Source organism: Salvelinus sp. IW2-2015, linkage group LG20, assembly GCF_002910315.2.
Source record: "Salvelinus sp. IW2-2015 linkage group LG20, ASM291031v2, whole genome shotgun sequence".
Lineage (NCBI taxonomy): Eukaryota > Metazoa > Chordata > Actinopteri > Salmoniformes > Salmonidae > Salvelinus > Salvelinus sp. IW2-2015.
This window is the reverse complement of record NC_036860.1, coordinates 50,837,727-50,847,836: the sequence shown is the minus strand read 5'-3', so window position 1 is coordinate 50,847,836 and position 10,110 is coordinate 50,837,727. Positions and strand designations below refer to the sequence as shown.

Genomic DNA, 10,110 nt, shown 5'->3' with positions numbered 1-10,110 from the left:
CTTGAATTTTATGTGGCATACTTGTCAAACCTCTAGACCTTAAGTGAAACTGATACATTTTACAATTCATACTATGCCAATTGTTTTTCATTGAAGGCAGACAAACCAATTCATTCCTTTCTCTTTTGAGTAATTGCCACTTCCATTTTTGTGGTAGAGCTGCAATGAGATTGTTGATACAAGTATGGAACAACCCATGTTTTATTATTCATTGGATGTATTACATGCTGCAATAAAAAGTAAAAAATTTAATTGATTATTGCTTTGCACAGCTGAGGCTCATTCATTAGTGTTTATGATGCTCTTAACAAATATATTTTATATTTCAAAGTCTCCTAATGTCAGGAACTGAGTGGTAAGAATATTTATTTTTAAGGCTATGAGGGAGTTTGTAAATGTGGAGAATAGCAAGAGAATATCAGGGACAGCTATCTGATAAGTGATTGGGATGAAACCCCCAGTATGGTTATGGTTAGGTCTGCCATCAGCTGACAGATTTAAACTGTAAGTGTCTTTCGTACTGCAGTTCATAGTTCAAACCACAAAGTGAAAACAAGTACAAGCAAGCAGTTAAATCCACAGGGCAAACCTTGCCCTGGACCAGGGAATCCTATCAAAAGCTAAATCTGCCTTTTCCAGATTTGGCCAGTTTCTCCAGCTTGGTGGCCCCTATACTGTACCTGCACTACCTCCCATCATGTTCCCACTCCCAGTGCAATGTATTCCGTGGCCCCAGCAAACAAGTTCCAGAACACAGCAGCGGACCAAGCTGTACTTCGGTTGGCCCCTTCAGAACTAGTCTCCATGATCACTTAACATCTCAATGGATTCCTGCCTTGGAGAATGTTCATTGTCAATCTATTTCATATTGTATATCATGTCATCACTATCTGCAGCCTGGATAGAGAACTCATTGTTTGTTTGCTTAGTATCTCACATTTTCAAGATGGATGTGATAGATGTTGCCACTACTAATGTTCGTATGCAATTAAAACAGATGTACATGCTGCAACTTAGCATCAATAAGATAATTGTATTGCATGAGGATGGAAGACTGTATTTGCCCATACATTTTATCATAAGATACCCTCGAGTGAAGATTAGATAAGAATATTTGGACCCAGTATCACTCCAAGCTTGTCGATGAGAAGTTAGATTTATGAACATGACATGTTCTGTTTGTTTCCCTGTGACTGTGGGATATAGCTTCAATGACAAATATATAGACATTATGTGAGTTCAAGGCTGTAGTAATCCATCTGTCTATTATTCTATGAACAAGCTACTGAATCTCTGTGCAGAACCTAAACAAGTCAGTTTGAAATTTAAAAATAAATCAAAAGTAAGGTGCATTTTTGCATGTGAAATCATTCATAATGAATGCACAAGCTAGTGTTTCACACTTCATGTGAATAAATACCAGGATTTTGCCTTTGGTTTAACTTTAGGATGATCGTTTCCTCAGAGTCCAGACAATTCCATAATTGAGGTGTGTGTTTCTCTGGCTTGGTATTGGTCATCAGAGGGACAGATACTGTACACAGACTCTACTCCTTTCAGGAGTTTTTAATTTTTAATTAATTTAACCTTTATTTAACCAGGTAGGCAAGTTGAGAACAAGTTCTCATTTACAATTGCGACCTGGCCAAGATAAAGCAAAGCAACCCTAACACATACAACAACACAGAGTTACACATGGAGTAAAACAAACATACAGTCAATAATACAGTAGAAAAAAAGAAGTATATACAATGTGAGCAAATGAGGTGAGATAAGGGAGGTAAAGGCAAAAAAAGGCCATGGTGGCGAAGTAAATACAATATAGCAAGTAAAACACTGGAATGGTAGATTTGCAGTGGAAGAATGTGCAAAGTAGAGATAGAAATAATGGGGTGCAAAGGAGCAAAATAAATAAATAAATACAGTAGGGGGAGAGGTAGTTGTTTGGGCTAAATTATAGTGGGCTATGTACAGGTGCAGTAATCTGTGAGCTGCTCTGACAGCTGGTGCTTAAAGCTAGTGAGGGAGATAAGTGTTTCCAGTTTCAGAGATTTTTGTAGTTCATTCCAGTCATTGGCAGCAGAGAACTGGAAGGAGAGGCGGCCAAAGGAAGAATTGGTTTTGGGGGTGACCAGAGAGATATACCTGCTGGAGCGCGTGCTACAGGTGGGTGCTGCTATGGTGACCAGCGAACTGAGATAAGGGGGGACTTTACCTAGCAGGGTCTTGTAGATGACCTGGAGCCAGTGGGTTTGGCGACGAGTATGAAGCGAGGGCCAGCCAACAAGAGCGTACAGGTCGCAGTGGTGGGTAGTATATGGGGCTTTGGTGACAAAACGGATGGCACTGTGATAGACTGCATCCAATTTATTGAGTAGGGTATTGGAGGCTATTTTGTAAATGACATCGCCGAAGTCGAGGATTGGTAGGATGGTCAGTTTTACAAGGGTATGTTTGGCAGCATGAGTGAAGGATGCTTTGTTGCGAAATAGGAAGCCAATTCTAGATTTACTTTGGATTGGAGATGTTTGATGTGAGTCTGGAGGGAGAGTTTACAGTCTAACCAGACACCTAGGTATTTGTAGTTGTCCCATATTCTAAGTCAGAACCGTCCAGAGTAGTGATGTTGGACGGGCGGGCAGGTGCAGGCAGCGATCGGTTGAAGAGCATGCATTTAGTTTTACTTGCATTTAAGAGCAATTGGAGGCCACGGAAGGAGAGTTGTATGGCATTGAAGCTCGTCTGGAGGGTTGTTAACACAGTGTCTAAAGAAGGGCCGAAGTATAACAGAATGGTGTCGTCTGCGTGAGAGGTGGATCAGAGACTCACCAGCAGCAAGAGCGACATCATTGATGTATACGAGAAGAGAGTCGGTCCAAGAATTAACCCTGTGGCACCCCATAGAGACTGCCAGAGCCCGGACCACCAGGCCCTCCGATTTGACACACTGAACTCTATCAGAGAAGTAGTTGGTGAACCAGGCGAGGCAATCATTTGAGAAACCAAGGCTATTGAGTCTGCCGATGAGGATGTGGTGATTGACAGAGTCGAAAGCCTTGGCCAGGTCAATGAATACGGCTGCACAGTATTGTTTCTTATCGATGGCAGTTAGGATATCGTTTAGGACCTTGAGCGTGGCTGAGGTGTACCCATGACCAGCTCTGAAACCAGATTGCATAGTGGAGAAGGTATGGTGGGATTCGAAATGGTCGGTAATCTGTTTGTTGACTTGGCTTTTGAAGACCTTAGAAAGGCAGGGTAGGATAGATATTGGTCTGTAGCAGTTTGGGTCAAGAGTGTCCCCCCCCCTTTGAAGAGGGGGATGACTGCAGCTGCTTTCCAGTCTTTGGGAATCTCAGATGACACGAAAGAGAGGTTGAACAGGCTAGTAATAGGGGTTGCAACAATTTTGGCAGATAATTTTAGAAAGAAAGGGTCCAGATTGTCTAGCTCCATAAATCAAGCTCCATAAATCAAACGGTGACATATTGAGTCCAGAGCAGAAAATTATTTTGCTGATGCTTCTCAGACACTTGAAGTGGCGATTTTAGCATTTAAATCTTGGTGGGGCAAAAAAGAAATGTGTGATGCATGCCAGCATAGACACAACACTAAACAATACATTAATTGCACTATACCACTGTTACACCTGGCTATCAGCGGAACTTTGTTTAGCAGTGAAACAGTTCATTCAGCCTCATTTACTGCATTAAAAAAAATGTGCCTGTCTTGCTTAAACCAATGTGGTTTCTACTGACAATTGAGATGTACAAACTATGGCATAAGGGGACAACAAGCGGATAAGAGGCAATCCGGAATTTGGTTAATAAATTAATGAGCGACCTAGGACAGATGTAGTCAATATAACTATTTGTTCAGCACTTGTCATGTTCGTCGTAATGTGGAAGAGAGGAGGACCAAGGCGCAGCGTGAAGTGAATACATTCTTCTATTTATTTAAGAAGAAACACTAACCAAACTAATACAAAACGAACGTGACGCTATATATATATATGTGCAGACACAGGCAACTAACACATAGACAATCACCCACACCCACACCCCACAATGACAAAACAGGCTACCTAAATATGGTTCCCAATCAGAGACAACGACTAACACCTGCCTCTGATTGAGAACCATATCAGGCCAAACACAGAAACAGACAAACTAGACATACAACATAGAATGCCCACTCAGATCACACCCTGACCAAACAAAACATATAAACATACAAAGCAAACTATGGTCAGGGCGTGACAGCACTTTTGAAATGTACAGCAACAGAATTCAGAACATGGGCCGTTCTTACAGTGTTCTCCCTGTACACCAAGTCAGAACCGTAGGATAAAATGGGGGCATATAAGCAAACAATTAAAGCTCTTACAATATTCAATGACATTTCTCTAAAACAAGCTATAGGCTACATGTGCACCACTAAGTCAGAGCAGTAGGCTAAGTTATGAGGGTGAGGCACATGGGCTACTAACAGCTGACTACACAACATACACTTAGTATTACTTTCTTAGCTACAGTATACATATCTCCCCGGGAAATATTACATAATTTGTGCAGCAGCATTGTTGGACTCACCTTGCTGTGCTGTGCTCATTTGAACAGAAAGGTGGAGCAGCAGTCCTTTGTGGGCAAATTTTGTCATTAAAGTCCAATCTCTGGATTTATGGTGCTTTCAAGACAACTGGGAACTAAAAAATATATATATTTCAATCATAATGACGTCAGTCATCTTCAGGTCGTAGCTCTAGAAAGAGGCCCGAGTTCCCGATTTACAATTGGATGAAAGTTCAAAACGTAATTTCCCAGTCGTAGCTCAGAGTTCCCAGTTTTCTTGAACTCACTAGTCAGATTTTGCAATTTCGAGTTAACAGTTGTTTTGAGCACGGCACAAATCATGCTTCATTGACAGCATGGCCAATGTTGAATGTTTATAATATAAACTAGGAAAACAGGTCTTTAATCTTAGACTTGGGACCACACAGACACTCCACTGAATAGCAGGCTAGTGATTGCTTTGCATTGCTTGAAGTTAGCCACTGATTCCTTCCAAACCACTCATTGTTGAATTTGCGATTTCCAACTTGTTTGGTAATGTTTATGTCCAATAGCCGACGAGCACCAATACGCTTTATCTATAATTACTCTTCATTATTTATTTTCATTTGACAAGGATTATAAAGGGTTTCCCAATAGATTGTCGACTTGATTCATGATGAATATTAGCTAAGATTTTGAAAGTATGATGTTGACATGATCAGTCCAATCAAAGCTACTGTAGATATAACGTGATTTGATGTCATTTTATCTGTGGCCAATGACCTTGAGCCTTGGATGGGCACTTCTAATTGCAGCACCCAAGGGGCTTGAATTTTCGAGCTCTACCCTTAGACTTGGTGGTGACGTAGTGTCCCCATGAGTGACAGAACACTGAGCCAATCATGGCGCAATGTTCTGTATATTCTACTGGCTTGTCCCACCACCACAGAAAGCACTGAGCTAGGCTGAAACACCTGCATTTTGGAGCTGCCTTACTCATTGCAAACTGATATGTGACACATATTAATGGCAAAATAAAATGCAAAACAGGCAAGGCCCCTCCAAAAAAAGGTATTTTATTGTATTTGTTGCTAAAAATTCCCAAAGGCTGGAGCATCAGCTTTCTTGCCCGCTCCAATTTCTCTTCCATAGCACTCACTTCATAGCCTCTTGCTTTAGCTACTGTCATGGAGGTCACTAAGTATTTTTATAAAGAAACTGATAAATAACACAGGTGCAAAATCAAGGTGACTTACAAAGATGTAGAGCAAGAGAGGGAGTGTGGTGATGTCCACAATGAAAGAATCATTGTGGAATCTGAAAAGACACATATCTGGAATGCATGATGGTGTACTTCATACATGCATATGCTAAAAGTAAGGAATGAGGTGGGTAGCTAATTAAGTGTCATTGTAGCAAAGTATTTGTAAACAAAAAATCTGATCTCTTAAAAGTTTCCTACATTTTTGTTCTATTGTTTATACAACAGCCCAAACTTGCTTTTGGCCCAATAGACCTGGCATATTTCAACTTTCAAGGAGCTTTTCGTTTTGATTGGGTTATTTAAAAACATTTAGGCCTACCTATAGAGGAAAAAAATACTCTGAATCCCTGCCCAGCCTGGCAAGAGTGGCCAAAAAGGTGTTTAGTATCCCCAGTGGCTCTGCAAGCATGGAGAGGATATTCTCTCTCAAGGTACCATCGCATGAGCCTGAAGCCACAGACTCTGGCCAAACTGGTGTTTCAAAAAAATGTATTCAAAGGCACTGAGCCTAATAAGGCATTTTTCATTTATTTTGTATTTATTTCTAAGTAAGTCACAGCCTATATACGCAATTTATAGAATAATGATTTAATTCAACTAAATGTTTAAATGCTGAGGGCGTAATGTCCCTGACTGCCAGCCTAGTGTGTCGCATTCGCAAATGCTTCACATTGTATTTCTTTGTAGGTTATACCCTTGAAATAATATAGCCTAAATAGTTCATTTATGTTCCTTCTCAGGCTCCCTGTCTGGTTCCTGACCTATTTTAAAGTGTTTATATGCTGTTTAATATGACATGTAGCCTGATGAGCGCTTCTTACATTAATATTTTCATGTTTATTAAAATACTTTTCATTCAAAGCATATGGTTAAGTGTCAATACTTCAAACCCAAATGGTAGGTCCAGGTAGTCACAAAAATAGATGGGTGTTGGTTTAATTGTGATTTTAATGAATGGAGTGAATTTGGAGCAGTAGTTATTCTGTGAGCGTGGAGCGGTTTTTAGCGGAGAAGAAAGGACATGGATGTGAGCAGCTCCACCCCTCAACTCTGCTCACAGACTCTGGACCGTGCGTCGCTGAATAGTATGCAGTAACTGTCTGGCCGTGAGATTAGTATGCACTGAAACACTCAGACATACACTACATGATCAAAAGTATGTGGACACTTGCTTATCAAACATCTCATTCCAAAATCATGGGCATTAATATGTAGTTGGTCCCCCCTTTGCTGCCTTCTTCTGGGAAGGCTTTCCACTAGAGGTTGAAACATTGCTGCGGGGACTTGCTTCCATTCAGCCACAAGCATTAGTGTGGTCGGGCACTGATGTTGGGTGATTAGACCTGGCTCGCAGTCGGCGATCCAATTCATCCCAAAGGTGTCCGTTAGGGTTGTAGTCAGGGCTCTGTGTAGGTCAGTCAAGTTCTTCCCCACCGATCTCAACAAACCATTTCTGTATGGACCTCACTTTGTGCACGGGGGAATTGTAATGCTGAAACAGGAAAGGGCCTTCCTCAAACTGTTGCCACAAAGTTGGAAGCACAGAATTGTCTAGAATGTCATTGTATGCTGTAGCGTTAAGATGTCCCTTCACTGGAACTAAGGGGCCTAGCCCGACCCTTTGAAAAACAACCCCAGACCATTATTCCTCCTCCACCAAACTTTACAGTTGGCACTATGATTTGGGGCAGGTAGCATTCTCCTGCCATCCGCCAAACCCAGATTCGTCCATCGGACTACCAGATGGTGAAGCATGATTTATCACGCCAGAGTCCAATGGCAGCGAGCTTTACATCACTTCAGCCGATGCTTGGCATTGCACATGGTGATCTGAGGCTTGTGTGTGGCTGCTCGGCCATGGAAACCTATTTCCTGATGCCCCCGACGAACAGTTATTGTGCTGAAGTTGCTTCCAGAGGCAGTTTGGAACTCTGTAGTGAGTGTTGCAACCGAGGACAGACGATTTTTACGAGCTACACGCTTCAGCACTTGGAGGTCCCGTTCTGTGAGATTTTGTGGCCTACCATTTCGCGGCTGAGCCGTTGTTGCTCATAGACATTTCCCCTTCACAATAACAGGACTTACAGTTGACCGGGGCAGCTTTAGGAGGGCAGAAATTTGACGAACTGACTTGTTGGAAAAGTGGCATCCTATGATGGTGCCACGTTGGCCTTACTGAAGAGCTCAGTGACTTTCATTCTACTGTCAATGTTTGTCTATGGAGATTGCATGGCTGTGTGCTCGATTTTATACACCTGTCAGCAATGGGTGTGGCTGAAATAGCCAAATCCACTAATTTGAAGAGGTGTCCACATACTTTTGTGTGTGTGTATATATAGTGTATTTAATATGGAAGCATGTTTGTATTCAGTAAGTTTGACTACTAAAATTTAATATTGTCTCTTGTAGGGAACATCTTTGTGGTGAGTCTGTCGGTGGCAGACATGGTGGTGGCAGTGTACCCCTAACCTCCTGGCTCTCCTGGCCATCTTCCACAATGACTGGACAGTTGGGGATGTGCACTGCCAGCTCAGCGTCTTAATCATGGGCCTGAGTGTCATTGGCTCCATCTTCAACATCACGGTCATTGCCATCAACCGCTACTGCTACATTTGCCACAGCCTGCACTACAACTGCCTGTTCAGCACCAGGAACACCTGCTGCTACCTGGGCATCACCTGGCTGCTCACTGCCATGGTCACGGTGCACAACTTCTTTGTGGGCTCACTGCAGTACGACCCACGCATCTAGTCCTGCACCTTCGCCCAGACTGCAGCTCCTACTACACCATCTCTGTGGTGCTCATCCACTTCCTGGTGCCCCTCTCGGTGGTCTGTTACTGCTACCTGAGGATCTGGGTGTTAGTCATCCAGATGAAACAAAGGGTGATACCAAATGACAAGCAGAAACTAAAGCCCAGCAACCTTCACAACTTCTTGACTATGTTTTTTGTGTTCCTATTGTTTGCTGTGTGCTGGGGACCACTCAGCTTCATTGGCCTGGCAGTGGCCACTGTCCCGGAAGGATGGTGCCAAACATCCCAGATTGGCTTTTTGTCACTAGTTACTTTTATGGCCTATTTCAACAGCTGTCTCAATGCTGTCATCTACGGGCTACTCAATCAGAACTTTCGTAAGGAATACCAGCGCATCTTCCTACAGCTGTGCACCGCTCTAACAATTTTTGTGGAAGGCTCCAGGTGTGGGACTGTGGGATTTATAAGAACAAGTAAACAGTCACATGTAGTGTCAAACAGCAATCAGGTGAGGGTGAACCTGTAGGTGAATAGCAAATGACTGTTCACTTACTCCTTTAAAATACTATGAAATGGCACAAGAAAAATGTATTTGATCAAATTATAAATGTGTTAAAAAATAAGAGGAACCTCCTTAGTTAGTGTTTTTTTCTTCTTTTTTTTAACCTAACTACCTAACTGAAATATTTCGATTTGAAAGGACAGCAGGTGCAGGCACTTAACTAAAAAATGTAAAGATCTCCTCAATTTAAGGTAAGGTTTGTCCCTTGTTTGATCATAATTTATATTATTTTATGATGATACAGTACCATGTATCTTTTCATATTTGTGCAAATCTTTCTAAAACAGGAAATGTACACAATTCAATGGATATCAATCAACAAAGATGTAAGAATATGTACTGTAGGCTATAAGAATATGTTGAAGGCTAGCTGTATTGGGTGCAAATGACTGAACTGCGGAGGCACGCAAAGGTATGTCAATTGGTATTGGTATGTTATGCTGATCACATTTACCATCCTCCCTTACCTTTTCAATGAATATCCCATATGCCTCTACATTATGGACAAGATATGTGTATGAAAGCCATTATCAAAACAGTTTTTTGTGACAAATAAAATTTGATTTGACAACCATTATCCAAACAGGTTTTTTCCATCACATTCACCACAAATACCAAAGGTATGAATTCTGTTGTGTGCATGTTTTGTTAATCATCTGTATAATTACTATTTTGGGGATTCACAGACTTCACCATCCCTACACTTCGGAATATGCACTTCAAACTAATTCTGGCTATGGATACGGAGAACATCAACATCAACACACCAGAGGATATATCCATTGGACTTGGGGCTCTGCTGGGAGTTTATCTCATATTTAGATTTTTTTTTAATCGGCTTTGCCACTAAAATCACAATAAACACTTAGAACTAAAATATTGTGTCATTGTTATGCGTATTAATAATAGGGGGGGTATTTAAAAAATAATCCCCAAAATGTTCTCCAAAGGTTCTTCGAGGATCCATTAAAAGGGG

The 10,110-nt window shown here is 41.6% G+C and overlaps 1 pseudogene; it reads left to right on the top strand.

Annotated features, from left to right (window-relative positions):
• Positions 1-6,838: 6,838 nt before the first annotated feature.
• Positions 6,839-9,098, top strand: LOC111979997 (melatonin receptor type 1C-like; annotated as a pseudogene).
• Positions 9,099-10,110: the final 1,012 nt, after the last annotated feature.